This window comes from Lepisosteus oculatus, chromosome 1, assembly GCF_040954835.1.
Source record: "Lepisosteus oculatus isolate fLepOcu1 chromosome 1, fLepOcu1.hap2, whole genome shotgun sequence".
Taxonomy (NCBI): domain Eukaryota; kingdom Metazoa; phylum Chordata; class Actinopteri; order Semionotiformes; family Lepisosteidae; genus Lepisosteus; species Lepisosteus oculatus.
The window spans coordinates 30,490,001-30,497,500 of NC_090696.1; the positions used below are offsets into that span (position 1 = coordinate 30,490,001).

At 51.0% G+C, this 7,500-nt stretch overlaps 9 non-coding genes across 9 annotated transcripts in view; all 9 read left to right on the forward strand.

Moving 5' to 3' along the window:
* LOC138241677 (U6 spliceosomal RNA) overlaps positions 1-89 on the forward strand; it is a 107-nt gene extending 18 nt beyond the window's left edge. The window contains exon 1 of the small nuclear RNA XR_011190929.1: positions 1-89. This exon is cut by the window's left edge and continues 18 nt beyond it. This is a non-coding gene — a small nuclear RNA (U6 spliceosomal RNA).
* Positions 90-836: 747 nt separating this feature from the next.
* On the forward strand, positions 837-943 carry LOC138241678 (U6 spliceosomal RNA). The gene has a single exon (XR_011190930.1). It is a non-coding gene; the product is annotated as a U6 spliceosomal RNA (small nuclear RNA).
* Positions 944-1,690: 747 nt separating this feature from the next.
* Positions 1,691-1,795, forward strand: LOC138241689 (U6 spliceosomal RNA). Its single transcript, XR_011190948.1, has one exon. It is a non-coding gene; the product is annotated as a U6 spliceosomal RNA (small nuclear RNA).
* Positions 1,796-2,542: 747 nt separating this feature from the next.
* LOC138241584 (U6 spliceosomal RNA) lies at positions 2,543-2,649 on the forward strand. The gene has a single exon (XR_011190833.1). It is a non-coding gene; the product is annotated as a U6 spliceosomal RNA (small nuclear RNA).
* A 753-nt stretch (positions 2,650-3,402) lies between these two features.
* Positions 3,403-3,509, forward strand: LOC138241663 (U6 spliceosomal RNA). The gene has a single exon (XR_011190915.1). It is a non-coding gene; the product is annotated as a U6 spliceosomal RNA (small nuclear RNA).
* A 757-nt stretch (positions 3,510-4,266) lies between these two features.
* Positions 4,267-4,373, forward strand: LOC138241585 (U6 spliceosomal RNA). The gene has a single exon (XR_011190834.1). It is a non-coding gene; the product is annotated as a U6 spliceosomal RNA (small nuclear RNA).
* A 747-nt stretch (positions 4,374-5,120) lies between these two features.
* LOC138241690 (U6 spliceosomal RNA) lies at positions 5,121-5,225 on the forward strand. Its single transcript, XR_011190949.1, has one exon. It is a non-coding gene; the product is annotated as a U6 spliceosomal RNA (small nuclear RNA).
* A 747-nt stretch (positions 5,226-5,972) lies between these two features.
* Positions 5,973-6,079, forward strand: LOC138241625 (U6 spliceosomal RNA). The gene has a single exon (XR_011190880.1). It is a non-coding gene; the product is annotated as a U6 spliceosomal RNA (small nuclear RNA).
* Positions 6,080-6,830: 751 nt separating this feature from the next.
* On the forward strand, positions 6,831-6,937 carry LOC138241465 (U6 spliceosomal RNA). The gene has a single exon (XR_011190693.1). It is a non-coding gene; the product is annotated as a U6 spliceosomal RNA (small nuclear RNA).
* The last annotated feature ends 563 nt before the right edge of the window (positions 6,938-7,500 follow it).

The following is a 7,500-nucleotide window of genomic DNA, read 5'->3' on the forward strand; positions in this document are numbered from 1 at the left end:
CATATACTAAAATTGGAACGATACAGAGAAAATTAGCATGGCCCCTGCGCAAGGATGACACGCAAATTCGTGAAGCATTCCATATTTTGGAGCTCGCTTCTTAGGAGACCACGGCTCAGCACCACTGCTTAGCGCTTCGAAGTAGGTTTATGTCCATTGCCATGCGTGCATCATCATCGTTGGTTTTGTTGTATTTTTAGGCATTCAAAGCTGGTAGTAAAAGGCTGGAATGAAGTTTCTAGGCCTCTGCTCTCGGGCTGGGTGAGGAAAACTCTACTTGATCAGAGCACGATTGAGATGCCTGCGGTGTCTTCACCTGGCATGGTCTCTGCCGCAAAGTCCACTGCCATCTCAACCTCACGGCTGGCTGGGTGCTTGAGTCGCGCTCTGAGGTGAATTTCGGGTGTTTGCGGCTTCTGGAGATGACCGTGGCAGCCAGTCACTCTATGTTCCTTGGTCATAGCGGTGACTTGCTCCCTTCCCCCTCCTTCCTCAGAGCTTGGCTTGCTTAGGGGAAGTCCCGCCTTCTCCTTTGCGTCCCTAGCCATTTGCCGTCCAATGGCTGTGTGCTGAATCAGATGCCGCAGACATTTCCCAGGGTGCTCCTCTGCATCATACCGAGGGCTATGTCTTTTCAAAAATTCGGGCCTTGACAAACACCGCCAACTCTGAATAGTCAGCTACTTATGACAAAGGCGTGAAGAGTGAATTCAGATGGTAAAAGTTTGATACGGAAGACATAGCTTAAATTACCCTCCCACACACCACTCACACCACGGAAGGGAACACCTCCCAGGTGCCGTGGCACATATACGGCCAGTTGGCCCCCACTAGCTGTGCTTGCTTCGGCAGCACATATACTAAAATTGGAACGATACAGAGAAAATTAGCATGGCCCCTGCGCAAGGATGACACGCAAATTCGTGAAGCATTCCATATTTTGGAGCACGCTTCTTAGGAGACCACGGCTCAGCACCACTGCTTAGCGCTTCGAAGTAGGTTTATGTCCATTGCCATGCGTGCATCATCATCGTTGGTTTTGTTGTATTTTTAGGCATTCAAAGCTGGTAGTAAAAGGCTGGAATGAAGTTTCTAGGCCTCTGCTCTCGGGCTGGGTGAGGAAAACTCTACTTGATCAGAGCACGATTGAGATGCCTGCGGTGTCTTCACCTGGCATGGTCTCTGCCGCAAAGTCCACTGCCATCTCAACCTCACGGCTGGCTGGGTGCTTGAGTCGCGCTCTGAGGTGAATTTCGGGTGTTTGCAGCTTCTGGAGATGACCGTGGCAGCCAGTCACTCTATGTTCCTTGGTCATAGCGGTGACTTGCTCCCTTCCCCCTCCTTCCTCAGAGCTTGGCTTGCTTAGGGGAAGTCCCGCCTTCTCCTTTGCGTCCCTAGCCATTTGCCGTCCAATGGCTGTGTGCTGAATCAGATGCCGCAGACATTTCCCAGGGTGCTCCTCTGCATCATACCGAGGGCTATGTCTTTTCAAAAATTCGGGCCTTGACAAACACCGCCAACTCTGAATAGTCAGCTACTTATGACAAAGGCGTGAAGAGTGAATTCAGATGGTAAAAGTTTGATACGGAAGACATAGCTTAAATTACCCTCCCACACACCACTCACACCACGGAAGGGAACACCTCCCAGGTGCTGTGGCACATATACGGCCAGTTGGCCCCATATACTAATATATACCATATACACATATACTAAAATTGGAACGATACAGAGAAGATTAGCATGGCCCCTGCGCAAGGATGACACGCAAATTCGTGAAGCGTTCCATATTTTGGAGCTCGCTTCTTAGGAGACCACGGCTCAGCACCACTGCTTAGCGCTTCGAAGTAGGTTTATGTCCATTGCCATGCGTACATCATCATCGTTGGTTTTGTTGTATTTTTAGGCATTCAAAGCTGGTAGTAAAAGGCTGGAATGAAGTTTCTAGGCCTCTGCTCTCGGGCTGGGTGAGGAAAACTCTACTTGATCAGAGCACGATTGAGATGCCTGCGGTGTCTTCACCTGGCATGGTCTCTGCCGCAAAGTCCACTGCCATCTCAACCTCACGGCTGGCTGGGTGTTTGAGTCGCGCTCCGAGGTGAATTTCGGGTGTTTGCGGCTTCTGGAGATGACCGTGGCAGCCAGTCACTCTATGTTCCTTGGTCATAGCGGTGACTTGCTCCCTTCCCCCTCCTTCCTCAGAGCTTGGCTTGCTTAGGGGAAGTCCCGCCTTCTCCTTTGCGTCCCTAGCCATTTGCCGTCCAATGGCTGTGTGCTGAATCAGATGCCGCAGACATTTCCCAGGGTGCTCCTCTGCGTCATACCGAGGGCTATGTCTTTTCAAAAATTCGGGCCTTGACAAACACCGCCAACTCTGAATAGTCAGCTACTTATGACAAAGGCGTGAAGAGTGAATTCAGATGGTAAAAGTTTGATACGGAAGACATAGCTTAAATTACCCTCCCACACACCACTCACACCACGGAAGGGAACACCTCCCAGGTGCCGTGGCACATATACGGCCAGTTGGCCCCCACTAGCTGTGCTTGCTTCGGCAGCACATATACTAAAATTGGAACGATACAGAGAAGATTAGCATGGCCCCTGCGCAAGGATGACACGCAAATTCGTGAAGCGTTCCATATTTTGGAGCTCGCTTCTTAGGAGACCACGGCTCAGCACCACTGCTTAGCGCTTCGAAGTAGGTTTATGTCCATTGCCATGCGTGCATCATCATCGTTGGTTTTGTTGTATTTTTAGGCATTCAAAGCTGGTAGTAAAAGGCTGGAATGAAGTTTCTAGGCCTCTGCTCTCGGGCTGGGTGAGGAAAACTCTACTTGATCAGAGCACGATTGAGATGCCTGCGGTGTCTTCACCTGGCATGGTCTCTGCCGCAAAGTCCACTGCCATCTCAACCTCACGGCTGGCTGGATGCTTGAGTCGCGCTCTGAGGTGAATTTTGTGTGTTTGCGGCTTCTGGAGATGACCGTGGCAGCCAGTCACTCTATGTTCCTTGGTCATAGCGGTGACTTGCTCCCTTCCCCCTCCTTCCTCAGAGCTTGGCTTGCTTAGGGGAAGTCCCGCCTTCTCCTTTGCGTCCCTAGCCATTTGCTGTCCAATGGCTGTGTGCTGAATCAGATGCCGCAGACATTTCCCAGGGTGCTCCTCTGCATCATACCGAGGGCTATGTCTTTTCAAAAATTCGGGCCTTGACAAACACCGCCAACTCTGACTCTGAATAGTCAGCTACTTATGACAAAGGCGTGAAGAGTGAATTCAGATGGTAAAAGTTTGATACGGAAGACATAGCTTAAATTACCCTCCCACACACCACTCACACCACGGAAGGGAACACCTCCCAGGTCCCGTGGCACATATACGGCCAGTTGGCCCCCACTAGCTGTGCTTGCATCGGCAGCACATATACTAAAATTGGAACGATACAGAGAAGATTAGCATGGCCCCTGCGCAAGGATGACACGCAAATTCGTGAAGCGTTCCATATTTTGGAGCTCGCTTCTTAGGAGACCACGGCTCAGCACCACTGCTTAGCGCTTCGAAGTAGGTTTATGTCCATTGCCATGTGTGCATCATCATCTTTGGTTTTGTTGTATTTTTAGGCATTCAAAGCTGGTAGTAAAGGGCTGGAATGAAGTTTCTAGGCCTCTGCTCTCGGGCTGGGTGAGGAAAACTCTACTTGATCAGAGCACGATTGAGATGCCTGCAGTGTCTTCACCTGGCATGGTCTCTGCCGCAAAGTCCACTGCCATCTCAACCTCACGGCCAGCTGGCTGGGTGCTTGAGTCGCGCTCTGAGGTGAATTTCGGGTGTTTGCGGCTTCTGGAGATGACCGTGGCAGCCAGTCACTCTATGTTCCTTGGTCATAGCGGTGACTTGCTCCCTTCCCCCTCCTTCCTCAGAGCTTGGCTTGCTTAGGGGAAGTCCCGCCTTCTCCTTTGCGTCCCTAGCCATTTGCCGTCCAATGGCTGTGTGCTGAATCAGATGCCGCAGACATTTCCCAGGGTGCTCCTCTGCATCATACCGAGGGCTATGTCTTTTCAAAAATTCGGGCCTTGACAAACACCGCCAACTCTGACTCTGAATAGTCAGCTACTTATGACAAAGGCGTGAAGAGTGAATTCAGATGGTAAAAGTTTGATACGGAAGACATAGCTTAAATTACCCTCCCACACACCACTCACACCACGGAAGGGAACACCTCCCAGGTGCCGTGGCACATATACGGCCAGTTGGCCCCCACTAGCTGTGCTTGCTTCGGCAGCACATATACTAAAATTGGAACGATACAGAGAAGATTAGCATGGCCCCTGCGCAAGGATGACACGCAAATTCGTGAAGCGTTCCATATTTTGGAGCTCGCTTCTTAGGAGACCACGGCTCAGCACCACTGCTTAGCGCTTCGAAGTAGGTTTATGTCCATTGCCATGTGTGCATCATCATCTTTGGTTTTGTTGTATTTTTAGGCATTCAAAGCTGGTAGTAAAGGGCTGGAATGAAGTTTCTAGGCCTCTGCTCTCGGGCTGGGTGAGGAAAACTCTACTTGATCAGAGCACGATTGAGATGCCTGCGGTGTCTTCACCTGGCATGGTCTCTGCCGCAAAGTCCACTGCCATCTCAACCTCACGGCTGGCTGGGTGCTTGAGTCGCGCTCTGAGGTGAATTTCGGGTGTTTGCGGCTTCTGGAGATGACCGTGGCAGCCAGTCACTCTATGTTCCTTGGTCATAGCGGTGACTTGCTCCCTTCCCCCTCCTTCCTCAGAGCTTGGCTTGCTTAGGGGAAGTCCCGCCTTCTCCTTTGCGTCCCTAGCCATTTGCCGTCCAATGGCTGTGTGCTGAATCAGATGCCGCAGACATTTCCCAGGGTGCTCCTCTGCATCATACCGAGGGCTATGTCTTTTCAAAAATTCGGGCCTTGACAAACACCGCCAACTCTGAATAGTCAGCTACTTATGACAAAGGCGTGAAGAGTGAATTCAGATGGTAAAAGTTTGATACGGAAGACATAGCTTAAATTACCCTCCCACACACCACTCACACCACGGAAGGGAACACCTCCCAGGTGCCGTGGCACATATACGGCCAGTTGGCCCCATATACTAATATATACCATATACACATATACTAAAATTGGAACGATACAGAGAAGATTAGCATGGCCCCTGCGCAAGGATGACACGCAAATTCGTGAAGCGTTCCATATTTTGGAGCTCGCTTCTTAGGAGACCACGGCTCAGCACCACTGCTTAGCGCTTCGAAGTAGGTTTATGTCCATTGCCATGCGTACATCATCATCGTTGGTTTTGTTGTATTTTTAGGCATTCAAAGCTGGTAGTAAAAGGCTGGAATGAAGTTTCTAGGCCTCTGCTCTCGGGCTGGGTGAGGAAAACTCTACTTGATCAGAGCACGATTGAGATGCCTGCGGTGTCTTCACCTGGCATGGTCTCTGCCGCAAAGTCCACTGCCATCTCAACCTCACGGCTGGCTGGGTGTTTGAGTCGCGCTCCGAGGTGAATTTCGGGTGTTTGCGGCTTCTGGAGATGACCGTGGCAGCCAGTCACTCTATGTTCCTTGGTCATAGCGGTGACTTGCTCCCTTCCCCCTCCTTCCTCAGAGCTTGGCTTGCTTAGGGGAAGTCCCGCCTTCTCCTTTGCGTCCCTAGCCATTTGCCGTCCAATGGCTGTGTGCTGAATCAGATGCCGCAGACATTTCCCAGGGTGCTCCTCTGCATCATACCGAGGGCTATGTCTTTTCAAAAATTCGGGCCTTGACAAACACCGCCAACTCTGAATAGTCAGCTACTTATGACAAAGGCGTGAAGAGTGAATTCTGATGGTAAAAGTTTGATACGGAAGACATAGCTTAAATTACCCTCCCACACACCACTCACACCACGGAAGGGAACACCTCCCAGGTGCCGTGGCACATATACGGCCAGTTGGCCCCCACTAGCTGTGCTTGCTTCGGCAGCACATATACTAAAATTGGAACGATACAGAGAAGATTAGCATGGCCCCTGCGCAAGGATGACACGCAAATTCGTGAAGCATTCCATATTTTGGAGCTCGCTTCTTAGGAGACCACGGCTCAGCACCACTGCTTAGCGCTTCGAAGTAGGTTTATGTCCATTGCCATGTGTGCATCATCATCTTTGGTTTTGTTGTATTTTTAGGCATTCAAAGCTGGTAGTAAAGGGCTGGAATGAAGTTTCTAGGCCTCTGCTCTCGGGCTGGGTGAGGAAAACTCTACTTGATCAGAGCACGATTGAGATGCCTGCGGTGTCTTCACCTGGCATGGTCTCTGCCGCAAAGTCCACTGCCATCTCAACCTCACGGCCAGCTGGCTGGGTGCTTGAGTCGCGCTCTGAGGTGAATTTCGGGTGTTTGCGGCTTCTGGAGATGACCGTGGCAGCCAGTCACTCTATGTTCCTTGGTCATAGCGGTGACTTGCTCCCTTCCCCCTCCTTCCTCAGAGCTTGGCTTGCTTAGGGGAAGTCCCGCCTTCTCCTTTGCGTCCCTAGCCATTTGCCGTCCAATGGCTGTGTGCTGAATCAGATGCCGCAGACATTTCCCAGGGTGCTCCTCTGCATCATACCGAGGGCTATGTCTTTTCAAAAATTCGGGCCTTGACAAACACCGCCAACTCTGAATAGTCAGCTACTTATGACAAAGGCGTGAAGAGTGAATTCAGATGGTAAAAGTTTGATACGGAAGACATAGCTTAAATTACCCTCCCACACACCACTCACACCACGGAAGTGAACACCTCCCATGTGCCGTGGCACATATACGGCCAGTCGGCCCCCACTAGCTGTGCTTGCTTCGGCAGCACATATACTAAAATTGGAACGATACAGAGAAGATTAGCATGGCCCCTGCGCAAGGATGACACGTAAATTCGTGAAGCGTTCCATATTTTGGAGCTCGCTTCTTAGGTAGTAAAGGGCTGGAATGAAGTTTCTAGGCCTCTGCTCTCGGGCTGGGTGAGGAAAACTCTACTTGATCAGAGCACGATTGAGATGCCTGCGGTGTCTTCACCTGGCATGGTCTCTGCCGCAAAGTCCACTGCCATCTCAACCTCACGGCTGGCTGGGTGCTTGAGTCGCGCTCTGAGGTGAATTTCGGGTGTTTGCGGCTTCTGGAGATGACCGTGGCAGCCAGTCACTCTATGTTCCTTGGTCATAGCGGTGACTTGCTCCCTTCCCCCTCCTTCCTCAGAGCTTGGCTTGCTTAGGGGAAGTCCCGCCTTCTCCTTTGCGTCCCTAGCCATTTGCCGTCCAATGGCTGTGTGCTGAATCAGATGCCGCAGACATTTCCCAGGGTGCTCCTCTGCATCATACCGAGGGCTATGTCTTTTCAAAAATTCGGGCCTTGACAAACACCGCCAACTCTGAATAGTCAGCTACTTATGACAAAGGCGTGAAGACTGAATTCAGATGGTAAAAGTTTGATACGGAAGACATAGCTTAAATTACCCTCCCAC